The 27,073-nt window shown below is 33.3% G+C and overlaps 1 long non-coding RNA gene across 4 annotated transcripts in view; it reads left to right on the top strand.

The window, feature by feature from the left end:
• The first annotated feature begins 2,745 nt into the window (after positions 1–2,745).
• Positions 2,746–27,073, top strand: part of LOC148780719 (uncharacterized) — a 30,976-nt gene continuing 6,648 nt past the window's right edge. Inside the window, exons 1-3 of one of the 4 annotated variants that reach the window (XR_016060400.1) lie at positions 2,746–5,672; positions 16,920–16,987; positions 17,996–18,128. This is a non-coding gene — a long non-coding RNA (uncharacterized LOC148780719). Of the gene's footprint in view, positions 5,673–10,120; positions 12,450–16,919; positions 17,368–17,995; positions 18,275–27,073 lie in introns of those variants that run through there. The other 3 variants (XR_016060401.1, XR_016060399.1, XR_016060398.1) reach the window with 3 other exon arrangements.

Raw genomic sequence — 27,073 nt, forward strand, 5'->3', positions numbered from 1 at the left:
TGTTTCATTTATTGATAAATCGAAGGTTTTAAAAGATATCTTCAAACTCCTGGCCACTTTAAACCTATTTTTTAACCTAAACAATTGTGAGAAAGACAAGCTCTTTTTAAACTCAATCATTTTTCTCTCTTCATTTATATACTCCAAACTTCTCTCTTTCTCTTTCTTCCTACATCTCTCATTCTATCACTGCTACCTTGTTTTCCAAACACCTCTCTCTCTCCTCTCAGTATCCTCTCACTTCCATGAAGCCCTTTTCTCTAACTCTAGAAGTTTGGAAAGATGGCTTTTAGAAAAAATATGGCTTTTTAGATTTGTTTGGTTTAAAAAAACATGCTTAAATTAGTTAAGTGGATTAAAAGAAATAAAATCTATAATTTTTATGCTGCAAAATAATTTTTAAAATTTTGATCAATTATAAATGATACTTAAAAATAAAAAATATAAAAATATTTTTTCTAATTTCAAAAAGATAACATAATACTTTTGAAAAGCTACTTGTGAACCACAATATTTCGTACAAGTTGTGATGAGACATTTTGTACCAAATCGCTTGCTTCCATTCATTAGCCTTCTTAGAAAGTAATAAAGGACGACAATAATAGCAAGGAACGTAAGAAGATTCTTGTCCGATGATGACAAGATAGAAGGTGGGCCTTTAATGAATGGATTTTTGTAAGTAAATTTGGATTTTGTTCGAGTTATGGACAAGAACAGTGCGCATGTTTTTCAATATAAGATAAGGTAATATAGTTTTTTACAAATTAAAAACTAAAGGGGAAATTTGAACGGGATTAAGCACAAAAGATCATTTATCATTTGTACATGAAAATCATAATTTTTATTTTTATTTTTATTTTTAATTTTAAATGGGTAGATATAAGAGTGTCATTGAATAGATATAAAGATTCAAAAAAAAAAATCTCAGACTTCTTGACCCACTCGAAACCATTAAATTTAACATCTAACGAATAAAAATGATTATAACTTCTATATACAAATGATGAATGTTATGTTTACGGACGATCCCTATTTTAACAATGGGCTAAATATCTGGGCTTGAAAGCCATGTTCATCGTGGCGCGAGCACATATTGCAAATCTCTCTCTCACACACATTCTCTTTCGCGTGTGGATAAAGCAAGACAACTTTTACCTCAAAACCTTTTATTTGGTAAAGTGCGTCTAAGAGTCCTAACAAGAGAGGGGGAGACATGTTGGGTTTTCATTAGCATTTTAGTAGTTTTCCCTTTAAATGAAGGGTGGCAATTGGGCCCGGGCTGGGCCAGCCTTGCCCATGACCCTCGCCTCTATAGGGCCAGATCAATAAAATAAGAAAAAAAATAAAAATAAGGGGTTGTGCAGGGCAGAACCTAGCCCTAGCCCGGCCCTCGGGCCATAGTTCTTGGCTCAGGTCTTTCTTTTTTTAGGGTCGGACCAATTGGGCCAGGCCTCATCGAACTTGGCCATAGCCTGTCCCTCGGGCCATAGTTTGTGGCCCAGGCTACCCGGCCCATTGCCATCCCTCGACTAGTATCAATTGTAACAACAAAACCAACCAAAAGCATTCCTAAATTTTATGTGATATCTATTCCTTTATGAAAAGATATTCTACTTCCTAGGGAATATACAATGTATTTACTCCCTTTGGTAAAACCCATCTGGGGACCCCAAATTAGCACATAGATTAACCTTAATTAAAAATTTCCTAATTGGACCCTCTAAACACTTAAAAATAATAATGTCTCAAGCGTGAATAAAACCCGACCAATTTTTTTAGGGTGAGATCTAAGTATTAAAGAACTCAAATTTCAATTTCTTTTGTTTTGAGAATAATCATATAGTGATTCTAAAGCGGTTAAAGAAACTTTAGATTGGGAAAATGCTCCAAGTAGGTCATCTAACCGAGGGAATAGAAATAAACTACGCTCCCAAAGGAGCATAGTATCTGTACTGTTTCTATTGGGGCTTAGGTGAATATATTAAAGAATATTGTTTCATGCGAGCAGAACCGTATTTCTACAATATGCATTCCAGAGGTATAAACCATCCATCTTAAAGATGGATGTACATAGGTGGTCTATCTAAAAACAATTGTAACTAACGGTCAAATGTTTTTTAAATATAATTATTATTCATATTTTTAATTTTTTTCCTATATTCAAGATTCCCATGCCAAAGATTATATATTCTCTAAAACTTAGTATTATATTGTATTTAAAAAATATATTTATTACCAAGCCCTCATTTCTACAATATGCGGGCTGACTGCATATTAATTGGTTTTACAAATGAGAAATGATCTTATAGGACCCTCCCCCATCCATGTGTGTAAGACCTCAAAGGATCACCATTAAAATTGGTATGGATCTATAGAAAAGTCAAGTCCCACATCCATATGATAACTTTTCTAAAGATCCGTACCAATTTTAATGGTGATCTTAATGTTATAGGATCATTACTCTTCACAGATATGTTCAAAAAGAAAAAATCAATCGCATACTACAACTTCTATTTTTGTGGCGGAGCAAGGATCGGACAATTTTTCCATCCACGTCTTTTTGAGAAAGTCACCATAAAGATAGTGGCGTTTGTGTTAGAGGATTGTGCGGTTGGTACACAATTATATGGTGCCCATCAATACCTGGTTGCTACCCTTCTAACCATGCACCAAGGCACAAGCATCCTCACACCTCCTATAAATGCTCCTCTCTCACCGCATAACTCCTAAACATCCCTCACTCTCTAAAATGAGATAGAGAATGTATGCGCTAACTGGCATGAGAGTGGATAATCTGTATCTTGAGGTTTGGGTTTAGCCCACAACTATACTTCATTATCAAGTGTCGGAGTCTAGTTAACCCAAAACCAGACCTCAGGATACAGGTTACCTCCTCTACAATGGTCAGTTTACCTCAGCCACAACGTTGAGGAGAATATCCTCAAGGTTTCATTTCCTCCCTCTCTCTTCCCCACCCCAAACCAGGTTCCCTCCTCTATAACGGTTAGTTTACTCTCAAGATTCTCTCTATCTCTCTATTTTTTCTTTTTCCTGCTCTCTATCTCTCTCTTTCTATCTTTCTTCTCTCTCTTGTTGTATGCTCCGTGTCTGTGCACAAAATTTTTGCTACTTTTGCTAACCAAACTGTTATTTACTCTCAAGGACTGTTGTCGAATTCACTTCACTTTAGCCGAGGCTGAAGCCTTCGGATTTTAAGCTTAGACCAAAGCGAAGCAAAGCCTGGTACTACTGCTTTGGTCATATTTGAGCCGCTACAGTCTGTCTTGGGCAGATTCAACAGAAAGCAAAGAAATATCATATAAAAGTATTTTTTTATATTTTATTTTTTTGAAATTTTTATTTTTAGTTTTTTTTATTATTTTTATATATTATGCATATAAATATCTAATTTGTTTATATTCAATTTTTAAAAAAATCTAAAGTTTTCCCTTGAATAAGCTGAAACATCAAATTGCTTCATTATTCTCACCAAACCAAAACCAACTACGAATCGCATATGACAATATTGCTCTTAAGATACTCTCCCTATCTCTCCTATTGCATGCCTAGGCGCTATAGTTGTACACAAAATACTGGCCACTTCTGTTAAACCAAATTGTCTTCGTTTTTTTTTGTTTGAGCGGTAAGTAAGAAGTTTCAATGAGAAAATGAAGAAATACAAAAAAGAACACAAGAAAAACAAAAGCAAAGCAAAGGATTGCATCAAGGCACGCGCTTTGACAAGCCGGTCTGCAGCCTCATTGCGTTCTCTGAAAATGAGATCGTAGAACGCCTCTCTTCCCCTGCATGCTCTCTCTCTATATCTCTATCCTATTGCATGCCTGGGCATTCGCAGTTGTTCACACAAATTTTGCCACTTTTACTGACCAAATTTGTATTTACCATAAGGTTAAGCAACTTAAATTGTGATTTATACAACTTATTTTTGCACATATTTCCTCTCTCCTTCCTGTCCCAAAACATGGAAAAATGTATATAATTTTTTAATATGTTAATTTTAGGTTGCGTGGGATTGCGACCTTGAGCGTTTGCCACGTGACGGGAATCCCTAGGCATGTTCCCAAAAGTTGGGAAGATATTACTAAATCATCCATCATAGTACAAGAATGATGTACAGTACAAGAAGAATATGAATTATCAAAGGAAAAAGTTTAAATAGAGCCGAAGCTCTAAATAATCAAATTAGAGCCTACTTAAAAAATTTCATTGTTTTGATACTCAAATATCTTCAAACTGATCATCTCGATATCAAGATGTATGGACATTAGAAAAAAAAAAAAAGGTTTTAATTTTTGAAATTTTGCATCATTTAACGCATCTTTGGATTGTCAATTTTCAAGTTTGCATAGATCTACTTGCTCTACACTATTTTAAGCTTTAAATTTTATAATTAAAAATGAAAATATATTTTGAGACTTTCACAAAGATTTTCGGTATTGAAACCACATTTCTCAATACTATTTGAAGGTATGCTTTATTTTGATTGTTTAGAACCTCGGCTCTATACAAACTGCACTCATTTTCAAATAGATGGGGTTTCTATGAGTACCGGACTCAAATGAACACCTGCGCCCCCCCTAAAATTCGCATTAAAGATCAATTTTTTATCCAAAATTTTAAGGATTAATCATTTTTAAGAAAGCTTAGCATATATGTGAAAAATAATAATAATAATTGAACTTTAAAATGTGCTTTTTTTTAGAATGTTTTTGGCACCAGATTTGACTCGTGCGTTTTACACATCCATCTTAAAGATAGATGTTGAAGAGTAAGCGGGCTATTGCACAATTCATTGAACACTTTTCCTTATCAAATAATCAATCTCATTGGAATTGGGGGCCATCTTGATCCGTTTAAAAAAAAGAGAAAATAATGTATATATGCGTTATATTTAGCATTATTATAGAATCACTGCGAAGTTTTTGTGATATATATATATGGAAAAAGATTTCATACGCCTGCTCGCGTATATGGACTTCATATGCCAACGGTGTAGATCTCGCAATGAAGATCTCGCCATGCCCAACGCTCTGTCAATGCCTCCCTCAAGCTACAGTAACCACTAACATTTGCAGGAGGGCTTCACAGGTCACGCCTTTCAGAGGCAAGCCCGCCCCATCTCTCTCTCTCTCTCTCCTGTCTCTCACGATGGTATCTCTCTCTTCTCTGCTGTTACTCTCCCACCCTTTTTCTCTCTTCTCAATCTTTCAGTTAACTCTTCCTCTCTTGCTGCCACTCTCCCACCTTCTCTCGCTCTTCTCCATCTTCCACCCCTCTCTCTCCTGCTGCCACTCTCCCACCCTCTATCTCTCCTCCTTCCACCCCTCTCTCTCTCCTGCTGCCATTCTCCCACCTCTCTCTCTCCATCAAACTTGAGGAACCTCTCTCTCTCTCTCCTGCTGCTCCTTCACTGGCTTATCTCTCAAACCCTCGTAATCTCTTTGAAACTAGCCCCTTTCTCTCAATCTCTCTCCCGACTACCGCTCTCTCCCCCTCTCAATATATCTCTCGCTGCCCCTCTCTCTCACTCTATAGAAATATAACCTAGCACACTGAAAATTTCTGAAATTTCCCAAATTTTCTATGCTCTATTGCTGCTGCAAAGACGATTGAGATAATCTTCAGTAGTTTGAGGTTCATCCGAGTTTCAGGTGTGCTATTGTTTAATCTTTGCATTTCGATTTTGTTTGTTCCATTTTGGTTTTTGGGGGTTTTGGTTTTTCAGTCATTCAATGTGTCCCTGTGAACGGATACAGAGCAACAAACCTATGTTCGTATCAATTCTGTACACAATATTAATGTATTACAATTTCAATTGAACTGCAAGAATGAATTGAGACCACACCAAGATTTAGTCAGTATGCATGAAGTTTATGATTAACAAACCTTTGTGACTCCTCTGCTATTTACCTCCATCATGTTTTTTCCCCACTCTCTCAATCTCCCTCTATGCCCCTCTCTCTCTACAAATACAACCTAAAATACAGAAAAATTTTGAAATTTCAAAAAAAATTGTGCTCCATTGCTGCTGCAAAAATGATTGAGCAATCTTCAGTAGATTTGAGGTTCACTCGAGGTTTATGTATACTATCTTTGAATCTTTTCCCCCATTACAAATTTAGTTTTATTTCTAAAGTCAATTTCTTTATGTTTTTAGGATATCTTTGAATCTATTTTAGTTTTTTTTTATTTTAGACTTTATTTTTCTAGGATACGATGTTGGTGCATTATTTTGATTTTACAGGTGATATCATTCTTTTGTTTTGGGTTTTGGGGGTTTTGGTTGTCTCTGTGCTTATCATAAGGTTTGCTCTGAGGTTCGTTCTCAATATGATGAAAAAAGTTCCCATTTTTATTTGGTGTCTGGTATGAAAAAAGTTTCTTTTTTCCTGAATTATAGAAAATTTAAAGAGATATAGGTCATATTTCTTTAATTTGTGTTGTTGTATCATTCTCATCACTCTATTTTTCATGAAAATCTCAATTTTGGTATCTTTAACTTGCATTACGTATAAAGTGATTATGATTTTTTTGGTTTTGTTCTACTTCGTGAGGAAATATTCATTTTGTCATCAGCTAGTTAATAACAACTTACAATTATTTGGAAAATTTGCATGGAACCTACATGTACTAGGCCAATGTATTCCATGTCATTCATGCAATTATTTTATGTGTTTCTCGAGTTATACTCACCAAAAGTTGGTAATTTCCATATAGGCTGCCCTTCGCAGTGGAGATTATGAGTTTGCTGCTTGGATAGCAGCTATATCTACCATAAGCAATTTAAAAACGCAAAAAAATTAACTTGCACAAGAGAGAGGGAGAGGGAGATAGAGCTGGAGAAGAGAGAGAGGGAGAGGGAGATAGAGCTGGAGAAGAGAGAGAGAGTTGTCGTGAAGAGCCATCATTGCTGATGAGAGACAGCAGGAGCGAGAGAGAGGGAGAGACAACAGGAGCGAGAAGAGAGAGAGTTGCCGTGGAGAGAGAGTGAGAGTTGTTGTCTTTGCAAATGTAACCTTCAGGGATTGCTTGAGCTGTCCCTGCAAATGTCAGATGGCGACTGCTCGCATTGGGGACCGCGAGATCTCCATCGAGGGGAAAAGGAAAATCATACCTGTTGGTGTACAAGTGCAAAGACACGAGCAGGCGTATTGAATCGTTTTCATATATATATATCATCGTTTCTTCAACTTCATAATCTTTAAAAAAAAAAAAAAAACAGGACTGCCTGTTTCGGTTTTTAAGAAATTAGAAATTAGCTTTTGAAAAACTGAAAATCTGTCTCTTTCCAATAAATTTTCCTGTAAGTTACTGAAAAATGAAAGATAGTTTTCGGCTTTGAAAATCGAAAACACGATAATTTTGATTTTTCAAAAATCGAAAATCAATCTCTTTCTAGTAAATTTTCCTATAAGTAACTGGAAAATGAAAGATATTTTTTGGTTTTTGAAAAAAAAAATCCAATTTTCGGTTTTTGAAAAACCAAATTGCTTATTCGGTTTTTTAAAAACCAAAAATATGTCTCTTTCTAGCAAGTAACTGGAAAATGAAAGATAGTTTTTGGTTTTTAAAAAACTGAAAATATCTAATTTTCAGTTTGGAATAATTGAAAACATGACAATTTTGGTCTTTCAAAAACCAAAAATCTGTCTCGTTTAGTAAATTTTCCAGTAAGTTATTGGAAAATTAAAGATAGTTTTCAATTTTGAAAAAACCAAAAATATCCAATTTTAGGTTTTTTAAAAAATAAAATACGAGTGTTTTAGTTTTTGAAAAATCGAAACGTTTAAACATTTTGATTTTTCAAAAACCAAAAAGGCCAGTTCTATCTTTTTTTTAAAAAAAATGTTATAAATTTGAAAAATGGGTATACATGTAATAATGAAAACTTCACAGTAATTTCATAATAACACAACATATAATAGATATATACGTTATTTTCTCATAAATCATTATCACTATCGTGGCCAAAGTGTAGGTTCCAATTGATTTTACGTCTTCCCAAAAAGCCCAAACAAGTTGTGTTGGCCTTTTATCTTCTTCTTTTTTTCTTTCTTTGTTTTGTTTTTTTTTTTTTTTTTTGCCTTTTTGATGCAATTTCCATAAGGCCTGCGCCTTCTGAAAATAAGTAAGGCTTCACCTAAAAACCATGTGTAAAAAATACTTTGGGCATGTGAAATATCTATGATGGCTTTAAAATTAATTTCTACTGTTGTTATGAAATTCGTAGCTCAAAAAATGGTTCCGATCGGCAAGATTTGTCAATATTTATTTTTAAGGCAAATGGATTGTCTAGATAATGTGTAAACTATTTTTAGGGCTTGAAATTTTAATTTTTTTCATAATCATAATGGTCAAGGTCAATATGATTAATTTAAAGGTTTTCCAATACCAGAACTACAATTTTTGGTGAGCTTTGAGATGAGGCTTTGTTTATTTTAATAGTTTGCAGCCCTATCAAAATATTTTCCCTTTTTTTAATTAAAATGACTACAGATAGCAACTTATAAAAGGTTTTCGAGAATCCTACAATTGGTATTAGAGCACAAAGTGTATATGAGGCTAAGGCCTGTATGACTAAAAAGATGAATGGGAAAATTTAATGGATACATAATTTGAGATATAGAAATATAGAGGCAGGGTGTTGTTAGAATTTCACAATGAAGACAAGTAAGAAGAAATCAAGAAATCTCTTCAATGAAAGTAGGTAAAATTTGGTGATTTTGTTATAAGGTGGAGATTGTTAGATTTGGTGATAGTAAAAATCACTTCACATATATTTTATTAAAAAAATTAATTGTACCATAGGAAAGGGAAAAAGGGGTTTACTTGGGAAACAAAAAAGAAGCCCAAGTGATCTCTATAAAAGAGAAGGCGAAGGCAAAATACTTATCATTTTGAGGATAACCCCTTTGTAGGTTATGATAAGAGATTTCTAAAATAGAGATAGGTATCCAAGAGAAATGATAGAAAAGTGCATTGCTCTTTTTTTTTGAGAGGAGAATGTAATAAGTTAGGAAAGTGTGTATAGTATTGAGTTTTGATACCACTTGTTGTGCGTGGAAGCTCTAAACCCGATGGGTTTATTTTGGCAAATAAAGTACGAGAAATAAAGCATGAAACACATACAACAAGAACACAAAGATTTATGTGGTTCACCCCAAAAGGGCTACATCCACGGGTACGGCAGATATAAATTCACTATACCAATGAGAGTTACATCAAATATTTTAGAGTAAACCTCGATAAAACCAAGTCGAGGAAACCCTTTAAAACAACTTTTCATTCAGTCTTTTTACTTCTGGCAATATCGACAACATCAGATAGAGACGCGAGAGTAATGAGAAACTTAATTTCTCTCTGACTAAAAAGGGAACAACTCCAAATCTCTATAGGAACCACTTTTCTACACGAACAAACGAGCCTTTCAATCTTCAGGAGTCTAAAAGAGGCACCATCATATATCCAAAGGAGATTTTCTTCTCTCTAAGAGGAAATTGCATCTTATGCACAGAAGGCTCTAGCTCCGTCTTTTTCCAGAGCAACCACCATTTCCATATGGTGACCAAAATAGAATTCATAAATTCTCTGTACTTTCTTCCCATATCTATAAGGTTAGGAATCCATACTAAATAGGAAACTTCATATTAATGTTACATATATATCAAAACCACGAGATAAATCGCTTTTTTCAAAAGAACGTCAAAAAATCGCGTTTTTTTCATGAAGAAGTCTAAACACGCTTTTTTTATATTTACAATAAATCGTTCCAAAAAAACTTTACTATTAATAACATCTATTTTTGTTTTAGGAAAGTTTATTTACATGTTTCCTGTTTTATAAAAGTTCATTTTTTATACCTTCAAAAAAAAATTTCATTTACCTTTTTCCTGCTTTTATTTCTTTCCTTTTTTCTTTTTCCTTTTTTTAAATACTAAAACGGGCTCATTGCATATGGCTGCTGAATTATTGTAGAAAATCACTAAATGCTCTCAGAGATTTATAGACTTTATTGTATTGCAGCTTTATATTGTATTGATCACTAGTTTATTTATTTTTTTAGAATTGAATCTCATTTTATTTATGATTTATTTACTAGGTATCAATCCATGTTCATAACGCTCGAAATAAAGCTCCAATACACACAGAGAGAGCAAGAGAATCACTCGTAGAGAGAAATTAGGGGAAGGTGTATATAGCATGTGTATATAGCATGTCAAAAAGATAATAAAGTGTCGATTACATCATTGTATTATCATTATATATACAATAAAAAAACTACTAAAAAATTTGTGTGGGGCAAAATTATTTTCCCAAAAAATTCTTCTCTTTCTAAAATTCTTTGTAGTATCATAGCAAAGTTGATCCTCTCAGCCTTCTTATCGGGGCCGTTTTTCTGCGAAAGTAAGCCTCTCTTGTTCGATCTAAAATTTGTGCCTCACCAAGCAGCATCTCCACGATATTATTCCTGTTGGCAATTTCTGAGAAAAACTTGTTGTATATTTCGACGCTATTTCCAAGGCTCACCTTAGCAGCACAGGAAGGCCTCCTGTTATCGCTATTGTTGACGCCTTGCAAGAACTCATAACGTTTTGGACAAAGGATAACGCCTGCCTTAGTCTTCAAGTCGAGGCAGTGTTTGTTCTTCACAAGCCTTGGATTGTCTTTCCTCCCATTGCACAAAAGGTTAGCAACTCTCTCCCTCTTTTTATGAAAATACATATTTGAGCCTCACATTAACCCCATCACACCTTGTTTGGATCGTTATTTTTTTATTTCCTCTATGTATAACCCATCACACCTTGGCCACGTTTTCTCTCTCTATAGGAAAATTTGTTTTCTCTTTCATACTCTAATCATCATACCCTTTGCATTACCGTCGTCATTTTGTCTTCGTTTTTTTGCTAGCTTCAACGCCCTCATATTCATCTAAACCAACTCTCTTACCATTTTTTTTTTGTTTTTTTTTTACGACCCATCTAAACCTCAATATCTCTTCTTTATTGGACGGGTCATCTTCATCAAACAAGTATCCTTATCCCTCCACCCTTAATTTGGGAAATTTTGTATCTATTAAATTGACATTGAACAATTATTTGTTATAAAAAACTCAAATGCTCTCTCTCAGTCCGACTGGCTTCTTAAAACCTAGATCACATGGATATTATCAGAAAAGTGTCTTAGCTTTGTTGTCGGCCTCAAGACTTCTGCAGAAGTTTGAAAATTCCTAAAGAATGTCTATGTAGGTGATTCTCAAGCTAGGGAGTTCCAATTTATCCACCAACTCCAACTCTGCAAGAAGGGGCATTCAACCCTATTAGAATACATATGCAAATTCAAGTGTATTTGTGATGATTTGGCAGCTATTGAAAAACCTATACCAAACGAAAATAAGGTATTTTGATTTCTTAATGAACTTAGTCCAAAATATGAGATTTTTACTATCACTATGGTTAAGGCTCTGATTCCTTCATATTATGAAATTATAACATTTCTTCAAAGCTATGAGATTAGAAATCAACCTCATGTCTCTAAAGAATACTCATATCCAAATCATAACATAGCTCTTGTTGGACAACAAACAAATTTTGGACCAAATAGAGGTACTAGAAATTATATAGGTAGAGGGAGACACAACTTTGGCGGTTAACAGTTTTTCAATTCTCAGGGGCGTAGATTTACTCACACATGCCAGAACAATAATAGGGGACATGATATGCCTCAAACAAACCAAGAAAGTGGTACTACACTTATGCATCACGTGAATCAAATATTCAAATAATTTTCACAGATACAACAAACAACTCAAACACCCCAAGGAAGGTGTTAAATTTGTGAAAAAATTGGACATAGTGCATTAAAGTGCCGGTACTGATTCAATTATATGTACCAAGAAAAGCACATTCCTCAAGCTATGATACTATAAAGAATTTAGAGAGAGATGAACTCTTTGAGAAAATAATTATTCCCCACATAATTCTTGTGGTGGTTCTTTCACATAATTATAATACAATGGTGTAATAGATATTTGCCTATCTTGTGACATGTAATATACAATTTCCTATCTTGTTGCATTCTCCTCTCTAAAGGAAAGAGCAACTCTCTCTAAAATTCTTTAGAGACATGGCCTCCGAGAAAGGGGCAGTATTCATATGGGTTTTGGGTTGGTAAAATTTCTATTTCTACAGAGAGAAAGCCTCTTAGTTGCTCTCATTGTGTTCTTTCTGGTAGTAATATAGCGATGAGAAGATGAGATGATCGACATTGTTGCTCGGTCTAGAGAGCGAGTTTAGAAGGGAAGATCGGTATAGTTTTTACTGATATTTCAAAAGATGTATTATCTCTTATAACTCAAAATTGTAATTTTCATTGAGATAGTGGATTTTTGCTTGATAAGGCTATGGATCCTACGGGGTGAACCATGTTAATATTGCGTCATTGTGATGTGACTTTGTATTTTTGCTTTATTTCTTCTACTCAATTTATAGTTATATTCATCTATTCCATACTTAGCCATTATGTACACAATCTTGGGTGGGATCCCGATATTTATGATTTCCAATTCCGCAAACTATGGGTTCTTAAGCACCCTACAATAAGTTACATATCATAAAAATTAATTTAATACAAAAGAGTGTCCATTTATTGTGGTTGGATCAATAACAAATGGTCTGAAATTCTTTATTAGCTAGAAAATACAGCCCAACCTTTCAATTAAAACCCCAAAATTAAATTAGAGCCAACCTCAAAAATTTTGCTAGAAAAGATTCTTTAGATGCCCAAATATCCTTAAATTGATTATCTTACATCAAGATACATGTCTTAATCTCAATAATAATAATAATAATAATAATAATAATAATATATAAATAAAATAAAATTGACTTACTTGGATCTATCCTTAAATCATATGAGAGATTGAAGGTTCCATGCCAAAACCTATAGACTATGTCATTTGGTGACAGGCTATTTTGAGAGTCCTCTTTGGTGAGTTTCATTCACCTCTTTTCCATCATTCTCCCCGTCTGTTCTAGTGGTGTTTAATCTCTTTTTATAGAGAATTCATTTATTTTGTAACTCTCACATTTATGGTATATAGGAGTTGAGATCCAAATATTACTCCTGCCATAATTCCCTTAAGTGCAGCTAATTAGGATTATCAAGTTGTCTCCAAACTGTTAATCCAAACCAACTTCCTATAAGGAATCCAAACACACGACCGGGTTTTCCTTCCAGTGATACATCCTATTAAAACTTAAAAATTGATCCATGTATATGGCATTGCTTCATGTTAACCATATGGGATTTCACATATACTTCAATATGGCTCTTGTACCATTATTGAAAAAATAAATTTTCTGTAGAAAAAGGGCCCGATATGCTATATTCCAGCAACATGGACATGAGAAAAAAATGGATTTCAAGTTTTGGAAATAGTGCATCTTGTAGTGCATTTTTTGATCGAAAATATTCAAGTTTTTTCAAGTTTTCATAGATCTTCTTATTCGACACTATTTTTTAAGCTTTAAATTTTATAACTAAAGATGAAAATATATTTTAAGGCTATCACAAAGATTTTCAATATTGAAACCACATATTTCAACACTATTTAAAGGTGCACTTTATTTTGATTGTTTAGAGCCTCTACTCTATATAAACTTTTTCATATATATATATATATATATATATATATATATATATATATATACAATACATTTTGAATTCATCCATAAACCAAAATTAAAGGAAATCAATAATGTAAAAGATCAATTACATAATAAAGAAAAATTTCTTTGTACTCTTAAACAAGAAATTAAATATAAATATATTAAAGAACAAATCTATACTCCTTTAATTCAACAAAAAATTAAAATAATACAGCAACAAATAGAAACATCTATTTGTAGCGAACATCCTAATGCTTTTTGGGAAAGAAAAAAGCATAGTATTAGTCTTCCATATGAACAAGGATTTGATGAAAAACAAATACCTACTAAAGCTAGACCAATACAAATGAATACTATTCTATTAGAAATGTGTCGCAAAGAGATTACTGAACTCCAAAATAAAAAGTTAATAAGACCAAATTCCTCACCTAGGAGCTGTGCAGCTTTTTATGTCAATAAAAATGCAGAAGGAACGAGGAGTTCCTAGATTGGTTATCAATTATAAACCTTTAAATAATTTTGACTTGAACAAACCATTTTTGAATCATTATTTTGTCTATTAAATTGACAGAGGGAAGTGGTATTACTTGTGTTTTGACTTCTGGAATTTTTGCAGATTCTGGAATATCTGATGAGAAGCATGTCTCATATGTTATGACTTGATCAAAGTCTATTTCATCAGTATCGGAATTTGGTTGAGATAAGTTTTGTAATTCCAAAGTTCTAATTCTATTTTTTAATTGGGATACTTCTTTCTTAATTTCTTTGATTTCTTGTTTGAGGTCAGAAATCGAAGGTTCTTTTTGTTGCGAACTATGTTGTTGACTTATTCTTTTCATTATTGAGGCGAAATTATATTCTTCCGATTGTTTATTGATTGGAAGTGGTTTTGCCTTATTTTTTGTTAATGAAATAAATTGAGTAATGACAGATCTCTTTTCATTCGGATCAAAAATCTTGTCAATAATGTCCAATATGAAATTATCTTCCTGTGCGAGTGTATGAACATTATGTGTAGGTATAGGACAGCTACAATAATTATCTTGTATTGACATAGAAGAGTCTGTATCAGAAGTATTGGAAGAGTCAGATGACTCTGTCCATATCAGATCATCATCTTGAATTTGATCTATATGAGAATCAGTAGAAGTAGAAGATGAAGAATCATAATTGATTATATTATATAATTTTGCTTTTATTGCTTCTTCTAGGTGTAATGATTCTATTTTCTTTTTTAATTTACATTGGTGTTTAATATAATGTCCTACTTTGCCACACTTATAGCATACAGGTAATTTTCTTTTCTTCTTAGTATTGGGGGAAAATTTATTGATTAATTTTCTTTTGGACTTTTTATATGAATCTTTATTTTTAGATTTATATTTGTCTTTTTTGTATTTTTTGTATTTTTTCTTTTTCTTATACAATTTTTCTGGCATATTTTTTCTATCAAGGTAATATCCAAATTGTTCACAAAAGTCACCAAGTTCTTTCCGTTTGGTGATCTTTTGTTTATCTAATTGTCTTTTAAGCTTCATATCAGTGCATAAGGCTAAGCCTTCAGCACATATTTGCGGAGAGTTCTCCGAGTGTATAAGCTGAATATATGATGACTCCATTATTTTTCTTTCGCAGTCTTTCTTTGACTTTTTCTGCGAAAAGATATGGTAATCCTGATATGAATTTCTCTTTCCAATGATCTAATTGAGAATCTTCTCTTATTAATAATCTTGAGAAAAATACATCTTTATACCATTTGTAATGGGATAATGTTGGACAGCGTAAGTTAGAGAGCAGATCCTTTGCTCTTGCTGCTAGCAGTGATGTACTGCCTATAAAATGAAGTGTAATGGTATATATGAGAGTATTTACTGCATCACTTTCAGTGTATATTATTTCTTGATTTTGTTCATTTCTGGCGGTCCATTGCCTTGTTTTGGTTAGGATTCTATTTTTGGTTTCATCATCGACATAAAAATCCCACCAGCCTCGTAACCAGTCAGTAAAACCATTAACTATTGCTTTGGCAACTTCTTGATCTGGGTTGCCTTCCATTTTATTTGCAGATGCAAACATTGTCATGTGCCTCATGACATCTAATATTTTTAAATCCGATAAACCATCTATCGACCAATTAACTATTGATCTTCCTGAATAGGATATGACTTGTTGTATTGGATCCTTTTCTAATTGAATATCCACAGGAGTTGGTCTCTTGTGATATGGTAAGGCTGTTATTGGTTTCCAATTTTTTTCGTAAGCTATTCTATTCAAATCAATAGGTGTAGTATCCATAAAAGCATTTTCTTGGTTTTCTATTGTATCTTCAATTTTTGGTTCTATTTCTTGGAGCATCATAGTATCATGTTCTGGGATTTTAGCCTTTCCTTTATCTGAAGATTCAGGTAGGGGACTAGATATAACAGGTGTAATTGGTTTAGGAATACTAATTTGAGGAGAAGGTATTCCCTTTATATCAAGTTGTGATAATTTTGCTATTAATTGATCTATCAGAGATTTATTATTATCTCCTATATGGAATTTGTTTTTATTTAATTCTGGAGGTGGTTTGAACAAAACTGCTTTAGGAATAGTAGGAATAGTCGGGGTTTTTTCTGTTGAAACTAACCTTTCTATTCTTTCGGCCTGTTTTCCTAAAGATTGCATATACAGATTTGTATAATTATTTTTTTCTACTATATGAGGTATTAATTCCTATTTCTTACCAAGTTCTTTAGGTAAGATTTTATATGAAGTAGCAATTATATCATACATTGATTGAGGTTGTGGTGGTTCATCCTTTGATGGGATGACTGCCTTGAGTATTTTGCTTTTGCCAGGTGGATGTGTACTAGCAGTAGTAGTACCATCCGTACTTAGATATGTTTTTTCTTCCAATGTTTGGAGTTTATCAAATGAAGGGATATGGAGTTTATTTTGATAATTTCTTATTAACTAGTGAAAATATCATTCTGTTTCCCTTTGTTTTTTAAGAAATTTATTATATTTAGCCTGTAATTGTTTTCTTAATTGTAATGGTACTTTTGTAAGATACCATTGTCTTATTTGTTTATTTTCTTCTGACATAAAATCTTGCTTGATATAATTATGATCAATCTTCTTCTTTTTCCTTTCTATTTTGGCTGCTAAGTAAGCTGCTATATATTCATCCAAATATTGATCATCTATATTTTCTTCTATTTGTAAAGTTAACATTTGATATTCCTCTAGGTTGGGTTCAGGAGCAGATACCGGAATATATGTGGATTCCGTATATGTGGGAAGAATAATATTGTCAGGTGTTCTTCTTGTTCCTGAGAATTGAAATTCTAACTGAGGATTTGTATGGGAAATAGATTGAGAAGATTGTGGAAGTATAATAACATTAGAAGATGTTGAACAAGATTTTCTGTTAGGAATTATGTTATTTTTATTCCTTTTTCTATGAACATCTATGTCATCCTGTGATTGATTTGGAAATTTATTTCTATATTTCCATCAGGGTGTTCAATGATTTGATTTGGAATATTATTTTTTGGTACTTCTTGGGGATGATTTGTATGTTGTAATGCCCAAGATTGTGGTAATATAATATCTGACCATTTAATTGTTCTAGGGACAATTGTATGAGATTTTTCCATATTTGTTTGGAATAATATGGTTTGATCTTTTGGATCCATTCGTATAATATTTGGACATAAGGTATTCATAACTTTATAATATATTCTATATACTATTGCCAAATTTTGGGAACCTTGTAACATATGGAATCCATGTGTTTTCAAATTAATTGATAATATATCTAATATATGTGGATCCGTTAAAGAAACTGAAAAATTTGGAAAACAATTGAAATATATCGGTCCACTACAAAGGCTGGATTCAACCATGCCGAGTAGTGAATCTGTGAAATTATAGTGTCTTGTATCTCTTAGGCATACAACCACAGAGGTGTTTAACCCAAGTCGGGTTAAGGGTTTCACTGCTATTTGGATTAATCCAATGTGTAAATATTTGTATTTATTTTTTATATGTTTTTCAATAACTTTTTTCGATAGTAGTTGAAAGTTTTCTTGATTCTGAGTTACAGATAAACTTTCTTCTACTGTTTTGATGGCATAACCCATCTTTAATTTGAATGATCCTTTATTATAAATGTCATTAATTGGTACTTTGGGAGTATTCCATTTTTGAATATGATCTTCAATATCATTGATTATAATTTGTTCCTTATTTTTCACTCTAAGTGTTTGCGATGAAGTTGTACTGTTACTTTTAAGATTCCTAATTAAATTTGTCATCCGTAGGTTGCGGATAATGACAACTCAGGACGATCAAGGATCCAGCGTTTTCCCTAAGCGGCTCTTCCTGGCCTTGGCGGTACTTTGCAATAGATTCTTCTCGTCTCGTGTCTTAACTCTCGGATCAACTTTCTTGGTGGTAAGTTTAAGTAGGTTTCCCTAGTAATAGTATAACTTATCCTCTCACTTCTTAGTGAACTATTCAGGACGTGTAACAATTTTACTTGTTCATGTACTGTATAAACAGTTTCCTATTTACACAGTTGTTACTGTTTGGCTCTGATACCACAAACGCCCAGGATCTACAGTCCGATCCTATTTATCTTATTAAGGTAATAATTGAACAAGCAATCCTATTTTAAAGTAGATATGTAAATATCAAACTATTATATTTAATTAATTCATGTAGAATCCTATAATAATTTAGGATGAACAGTAATATGCAGATAAACGGAATAATAGAGACATCTATAACAAACCATTGAGCATAATTTAAATTGCCAACTTTTATACTGAATAATATCTTAAATTGCATAATTCATATCAAACATGTCAAACTTTTAACTATTACAAACAACTCACTGTTTATACAAACTATTGAACAAAAAAGTAAAAATAGAAAACAAAGAAGCAGAAATCAAAATAACTTATTGGGTGCATATACAGTAACTGGAAAATAACTTCCAGTGGTGTGGACAGTATGAAGGTAAAGAAGTAATATTGCAATCACACATATTGAGAGAGAAAAGGTATTGAAGCTATGAGGTCAAGATAGCTTGCTGAAATTGAAGCAATGAAGAAAGAGAGAGAGGTATAACAAAACCTGTTACTGGGAAAGAAGACAACAATGGATGAGGGAATGTGCTACCTGAGACTTTGTGACGACTTCGGAAGGATGGTAGAAGAGTAGATTGAAAGAAGAGAGGAGAGAGAGAGTAGGAAGGAGGAAGAGGGAACTCAGACTGACCTCTAAGCAACCTTGGAAGCGACCTGGGGAGCGACCTCGGGAACGACCTAGGGAGCGATCTTGGGAGTGACCTGCCTTCATGAGAAGGAGGAGGTCTTCTTATATAGAGAGGCTTTCTTCGTCTCGAAGCAAAGGAGAGGAGACGTAAAGGTAAAGTAAAAGGAGACTAGACGTAAAGGTGAGTGACACGACATAAAGGAAGATGACATGATGTAAAGAGAAAAAACAAAAATAAAAACGACAAAAAGGGATGCTTTAAAAAGCATCTACTACAGTGATGTTTTTTGTCTTTTCTGCTAATGGCTACAGTGGAAGTATCTTGCACAGTGCTTTTCTTGTCTTGTTGTGTCGGTGCAGAATCTCTGTATAGTGTTTTGTCGGTGGGATGTTGGTGATGAGATTGGAAGAGAATCTTCTTTTGTTGGTATTCGTCGGTGGTATTATTGGCACTACTGGTGTTGATTTTGACAGCATCGGTGGTGATATTGACAGCATCGGTGCTTGAGTGTTGTAGGAATATTTTTTATGGTCTCTGACTGAATTCATTCGGATTATCTTCTTCAGGATCAGTTTCTTCTTCCGGATCTTCTATAGGAAGATTGAAGTATTGATTGGTATGTAAGGGAGATGATTGTACTGTTTCTTCAGAGGAGACTGGCTTTCTCCCTGCTTCAGCAAATATTTCTTTCATCTGTTTTTCTAATGTTTCTTTGGAGGCATTAGGGTTTGATTGAAGCATATTTCTTAGGTATGTGGGAAAATCAAAGGAAGTATTGGCTGTATTCTGCCTTTGTGGTTTTTCCAGGGTTTTCTAGGTATTCGTTTTGGAGTTAGTGATGTTGGGTCCATATTGAATATGTCCCACCACTTAACAGAAATGGTCTTTCCAAGTCTAGGGATATATGAGTAATCAGAGGTGGTATCAGGGGAGATAGAATACTCCCATTTCATTATCCAGGGTATTTGGTATAGGGCCATGAAATAAAAGTGAATGTCTATGGTATTATCAATCTGGTTATATTCTTGGAATTTTTCGTGCACTGTTTTGAAAGCAGGAGGAAGTTGAACCCGACACAAAAAACCAGTTTTTAAACCAAGTGGAGAATCTTTCGAAAACAGGTAGTCTAAACTGGATGTACCAGCTATGAGTATAATTGAGATTTTGATAATAGAAAAATTTATGCCATGCCTAAATGTATTCGGCATACTTGAAATATTTGTATGAAAAATCTGGGTTATGAAGTTTCTTCCCATGCGCGAGATTGCAACCCCACTCTTCATAGGAAAGTAGATTTTTAATTTGGACCTTAGAATATGCGATGGTCCTTGTATTCTGTTGGTAATAATGGACAACAGATATGGATCCTGTTTCCATCAATATTGCTTCAAAATATTCTCTTGTTTTAACCCCATTGGAAGGGTTAAGATGATTGAGTAAATAAAGAAGAACAAGTTTTATGGGCTCAGTATTTATATGTTTCTCATCGATAGTAATATCCATGAGATAGGCTCTTTCAATATACAAAGATCTGGGTATATTGGTTTGAGAAGCAGATTTGTTTTGTGTTGGAGAATATATGAGTTTTGAAGCCGTAGCTTCAGGATAGGTAATTTGATGAACAGGAGAATGGGAATGTGAACGGATTGCCAAAGGCGGTTGTTCCTCTTCATATGGTATTATTTTACTGGTCATGGGTTGTTTGTCTCGGCGAGAAGTGCCTCGAGAACCCATATTAGTAAAGGAAGGTAAAGGTAAAATATTATTATTCTTATTCTCCTCAAATAATTGTAATGCAAGAGATAAGGGCTGTTCGTCGTTGGAGTTAGTGTTGCCCCCTGCAAAAATTCACGGGTTAAAAAGTCAGGCAAAGAATTTGATGACCCGGGAAGATGTTCGATTTTAAAATCAAATGCAGAAAGTATTGCCTGCCAACGAGCAAATATTTGTTTAGAAACCAAATTTTGGACATCTTTTTGCAGAATATCTTTGGCTGCTTTGCAGTCGGTTCTTATAAGAAATTGTTGATTAAGAACATCACTTTGAAATTTGAAAACACAATGAACAATGGCTAATAATTCTTTTTTGACCATTGAATAATTCATTTGTGTGGAATTCCAGGCTTTGGAAGTGTATCGGAGTAATTGTTCTTGATTATCTATTTTTTATTTAAGAATGCCCCCTAAGCCTATATCTGAGGCGTCACATTCTATGATTTTGAAAGCAGTAGGATGAGGAAGAGAAAGACATTCAAGAGTCTTTACCTTGCGTTTGATTACTTGTACTGCTTGGGTATGAATATTGGTCCATGGTGGAGGATTCTTTTTGAGTCTACCATATAAAGGTTTGGAATCGATAGCAAGATTAGGATAAAAATCACTAACATAATTTAAATAACCTAGGAACCTTTGAAGTTCCTTTTTATCCAATATTTGATCAGGGAATTTATCAGCAAATTGTATGGATCTATCAATAGGAATAATTGTGCCATGATGAATCATATGACCAAGAAATCTAATATTGGTTTGGAATAAAGTCATCTTTTTTGCTGAAACTACTAATCCAGCGTTTTGGGCTGCATGTATAAAAGTATTAATATGTTTTATATGTTGATCTATAGAGTCAGAGAATATTAACACATCGTCTATATAAACTATCATGAATTGATGATAAACATTAAAAATATCATTCATTATTTTTTGAAATTTTGATGGAGCATTTTTTAATCCAAAAGGCATTACATTCCATTCATATTGGGCAAATGGTACATTGAATGCCGTTTTATATTTATCTTGTTCTTGAATTTGTATTTGCCAATATCCAGACTTCATATCAAATTTGGAAAATATACAAGCTTGAGCGGTTCTATCTAATAAATCTTTCTTATTAGGAATAGGATATCTAATCCATCTTAAGACTTTATTTAAAGGTTTATAATTGATAACCAATCTAGGAACTCCTCGTTCCTTTTCTGCATTTTTATTGACATAAAAAGCTGCACAGCTCCAAGGTGAGGAGCTTGGTCTTATTAACTTTTTATGTTGGAGTTCAGTAATCTCTTTGCGACACATTTCTAATAGAACAGTATTCATTTGTATTGGTCTAGCTTTAGTAGGTATTTGTTTTTCATCAAATCCTTGTTCATATAGAAGACTAATACTATGCTTTTTTCTTTCCCAAAAAGCATTAGGATGTTCGCTACAAATAGATGTTTCTATTTGTTGCTGTATTATTTTAATTTTTTGTTGAATTAAAGGAGTATTGATTTGTTCTTCAATATATTTATATTTAATTTCTTGTTTAAGAGTACAAAGAAATTTTTCTTTATTATGTAATTGATCTTTTACATTATTGATTTCCTTTAATTTTGGTTTATGGATGAATTCAAAATGTATTGGTTCATTTTGATAATTTGAAGATATTCCTGTTTGGTCTATTGATAAAGGATATAAAAGGGTAAGGAATGGTACTCCAAGTATAACTGCTTGGCTTAATCCTTTTACCATTATAAATGGTGAATTGATACATTGGTAATTATTACAAACAGAAGCATTGGATAACTTATAATTGATAAACAATCTACTTCCATCTGCAGTATTAAGTATTTGAGTTGTTTTATCAAAATATTTAGAAGGTACTAATCCTTCATTTATGCAATTAAGATCAGCTCCTGAATCTATTAAAGCTGAAGTTTCAAAACTATAACCTTTTGCAACAATTATTTTGACTTGAACAAACCATTTTTGAATCATTATTTTGTCTATTAAATTGACGGAGGGAAGTGGTATTACTTGTGTTTTGGCTTCTGGAATTTCTGCGGATTCTGGAATATCTGATGAGAAGCATGTCTCATATGTTTTGACTTGATCAAAGTCTATTTCATCAGTATCGGAATTTGGTTGAGATAAGTTTTGTAATTCCAAAGTTCTAATTCTATTTTTTAATTGAGATACTTCTTTCTTAATTTTTTTGATTCTTGTTTGAGCTCAAAAATCGAAGGTTCTTTTTGTTGCGAACTATGTTGTTGACTTATTCTTTTCATTATTGAGGCGAAATTATATTCTTCCGATTGTTTATTGATTGGAAGTGGTTTTGCCTTAATTTTTGTTAATGAAATAAATTGAGTAATGACAGATCTCTTTTCATTCGGATCAGAAATCTTGTCAATAATGTCTAATATGAAATTATCTTCCTATGTGAGTGTATGAACATTATGTGTAGGTATAGGACAGCTACAATCATTATCTTGTATTGACATAGAAGAGTCTGTATCAGAAGTATTGGAAGAGTCAGATGACTCTGTCCATATCAGATCATTATCTTGAATTTGATCTATATGAGAATCAGTAGAAGTAGAAGATGAAGAATCATAATTGATTATATTATATAATTTTGCTTTTATTGCTTCTTCTAGGTGTAATGATTATATTTTCTTTTTTAATTTACATTGGTGTTTATAATGTCCTACTTTGCCACACTTATAGCATACAGGTAATTTTCTTTTCTTCTTAATATTGGGGGAAAATTTATTGATTCATTTTTTTTTGGACTTTTTATATGAATCTTTATTTTTAGATTTATATTTGTCTTTTTTGTATTTTTTGTATTTTTTCTTTTTTTTATACAATTTTTCTGGCATATTTTTTCTATCAAGGTAATATCCAAATTGTTCACAAAAGTCACAAAGTTCTTTCCGTTTAGTGATCTTTTGTTTATCTAATTGTCTTTTAAGATTCATATCAGTGCATAAGGCTAAGCCTTCAACACATATTTCTGCGGAGAGTTCTCCGAGTGTATAAGCTGAATATATGATGACTCCATTATTTTTCTTTCGCAGTCTTTCTTTGACTTTTTCTGCGAAAAGATATGGTAATCCTGATATGAATTTCTCTTTCCAATGATCTAATTGAGAATCTTCTCTTATTAATAATCTTGCGAAAATACATCTTTATACCATTTGTAATGGGATAATGTTGGACAGCGTAAGTTAGAGAGCAGATCCTCTGCTCTTGCTGCTAGCAGTGATGTACTGCCTACAAAATGAAGTGTAATGGTATATATGAGAGTATTTACTGCATCACTTCCAGTGTATATTATTTCTTGATTTTGTTCATTTCTGGCGGTCCATTGCCTTGTATTGGTTAGGATTCTATTTTTGGTTTCATCATCGACATAAAAATCCCACCAGCCTATTAACCAGCCAGTAAAACCATTAACTATTGCTTTAGCAACTTCTTGATCTGGGTTGCCTGCCATTTTATTTGCAGATGCAAACATTGGCATGTGCCTCATGACATCTAATATTTTTAAATCCGATAAACCATCTATTGACCAATTAACTATTGATCTTCCTAAATAGGATATGACTTGTTGTATTGGATCCTCTTCTAATTGAATATCCACAGGAGTTGGTCTGTTGTGATATGGTAAGGCTGTTATTGGTTTCCAATTTTTTCCATACGCTATTCTATTCAAATCAATAAGTGTAGTATCCATAAAAGCATTTTCTTGGTTTTCTATTGTATCTTCAATTTTTGGTTCTATTTCTTGGAGCATCATAGTATCATGCTCTGGGATTTTAGCCTTTCCTTTATCTGAAGATTCAGGTAGGGGACTAGATATAACAGGTGTAATTGGTTTAGGAATACTAATTTGAGGAGAAGGTATTCCCTTTATATCAAGTTGTGATAATTTTGCTATTAATTGATCCATCAAAGATTTATTATTATCTCCTATATGGAATTTGTTTTTATTTAATTCTGGAGGTGGTTTGAACAAAACTGCTTTGGGAATAGTAGTAGGAATAGTCGGGGTTTTTTCTGTTGAAACTAACCTTTCTATTCTTTCTGCCTGTTTTCCTAAAGATTGCATATACAGATTTGTATAATTATTTTGTTCTACTTTATGAGGTATTAATTCCTGTTTCTTACCAAGTTCTTTAGGTAACATTTTATATGGAGTAGCAATTATATCATACATTGATTGAGGTTGTGGTGGTTCATCCTTTGATGGGATGACTGCCTTGAGTATTATGTTTTTTGCAGGTGGATGTGTACTAGCAGTAGTAGTACCATCAGTACTTAGATATGTTTTTTTCTTCCAATGTTTGGAGTTTATCAAATGAAGGGATATGGAGTTTATTTTGATAATTTCTTATTAACTAGTGAAAATATCCTTTTGTTTCCCTTTCTTTTTTAAGAAATTTATTATATTTAGCCTGTAATTGTTCTCTTAATTGTAATGGTACTTTTGTAAGATATCATTGTCTTATTTGTTTATTTTCTTCTGACATAAAATCTTGCTTGATATAATTATGATCAATCTTCTTCTTTTTCCTTTCTATTTTGGCTACTAAGTAAGCTGCTATATATTCATCCAAATATTGATCATCTATATTTTCTTGACTCCAACGACGAACAGCCCTTATCTCTTGCATTACAATTATTCGATGAGAATAATAATAATAATATTTTACCTTTACCTTCCTTTACTAATATGGGTTCTCGAGGCACTTCTCGCCGAGACAAACAACCCATGACCAGTAAAATAATACCATATGAAGGGGAACAACCGCCTTTGGCAATCCGTTCACCTTCCCATTCTCCTGTTCATCAAATTACCTATCCTGTTCATCAAATTACCTACGGCTTCAAAGAAATATTTGCTGAAGCAGGGAGAAAGCCAGTCTCCTCTGAAGAAACAGTACAATCATCTCCCTTACATACCAATCAATACCTCAATCTTCCTATAGAAGATCCGGAAGAAGAAACTGATCCCGAAGAACATGATCCGGATGAATTCAGTCAGAGACCATAAAAAATATTCCTACAACACTCAAGCACCGATGCTGTCAATATCACCACCGATGCTGTCAAAATCAACACCAGTACTGCCAATAATACCACCGACGAATACCAACAAAAGAAGATTCTCTTCCAATCTCATCACCAACATCCCACCGACAAAACACTGTACAGAGATTCTGCACCGACACAACATGACAAGAAAGCACTGTGCAAGATACTTCCACTGTAGCCATTAGCAGAAAAGACAAAAAACATCATTGTAGCAGATGCTTTTTAAAGCATCCCTTTTTGTCGTTGTTATTTTTGTTTTTTCTCTTTACATCATGTCATCTTCCTTTATGTCGTGTCACTCACCTTTACGTCTAGTCTCCTTTTACTTTACCTTTACGTCTCCTCTCCTTTGCTTCGAGACGAAGAAAGCCTCTCTATATAAGAAGACCTCCTCCTTCTCATGAAGGCAGGTCACTCCCAAGGTCGCTCCCCAGGTCGTTCCCGAGGTCGCTCTCCAGGTCGCTTCCAAGGTTGCTCAGAGGTCAGTCTGAGTTCCCTCTTCCTCCTTCTTGCTCTCTCTCTCCTCTCTTCTTTCAATCTACTCTTCTACCATCCTTCCGAAGTCGTCACAAAGTCTCAGGTAGCACCTTCCCTCATCTATTGTTGTCTTCTTTCCCAGTAACAGGTTTTGTTATACCTCTCTCTCTTTCTTCATTGCTTCAATTTCAACAAGCTATCTTGACCTCATAGCTTCAATACCTTTTCTCTCTCAATATGTGTGATTGCAATATTACTTCTTTACCTTCATACTGTCCACATCACTGGAAGTTATTTTCCAGTTACTGTATATGCACCCAGTAAGTTATTTTGATTTTTGCTTCTTTGTTTACTATTTTTACTTTTTTGTTCTATAGTTTGTATAAACAGTGAGTTGTTTGTAATAGTTAAAAGTTTGACATGTTTGATATGAATTATGCAATTTAAGATATTATTCAGTATAAAAGTTGGCAATTTAAATTATGCTCAATGGTTTGTTATAGATGTCTCTATTATTCCGTTTATCTGCATATTACTGTTCATCCTAAATTATTATAGGATTCTACATGAATTAATTAAATATAATAGTTAGATATTTACATATCTACTTTAAAATAGGATTGCTTGTTCAATTATTACCTTAATAAGATAAATAGGATCGGACTGTAGATCCTGGGCGTTTGTATATATATATATATATAGAGGGAGAGAGAGCGCCAAGGCTCTAAACATTCAAATTAGAGCCTATATCAAAAATTTGATTAGAAGATGTTGCTGTGATGCCC

This window comes from Amborella trichopoda, chromosome 8 (assembly GCF_054954075.1).
Source record: "Amborella trichopoda isolate Santa Cruz 75 chromosome 8, AtrichopodaSantaCruz75HAP2 v2.0, whole genome shotgun sequence".
NCBI classification, from domain to species: Eukaryota; Viridiplantae; Streptophyta; class Magnoliopsida; order Amborellales; family Amborellaceae; genus Amborella; species Amborella trichopoda.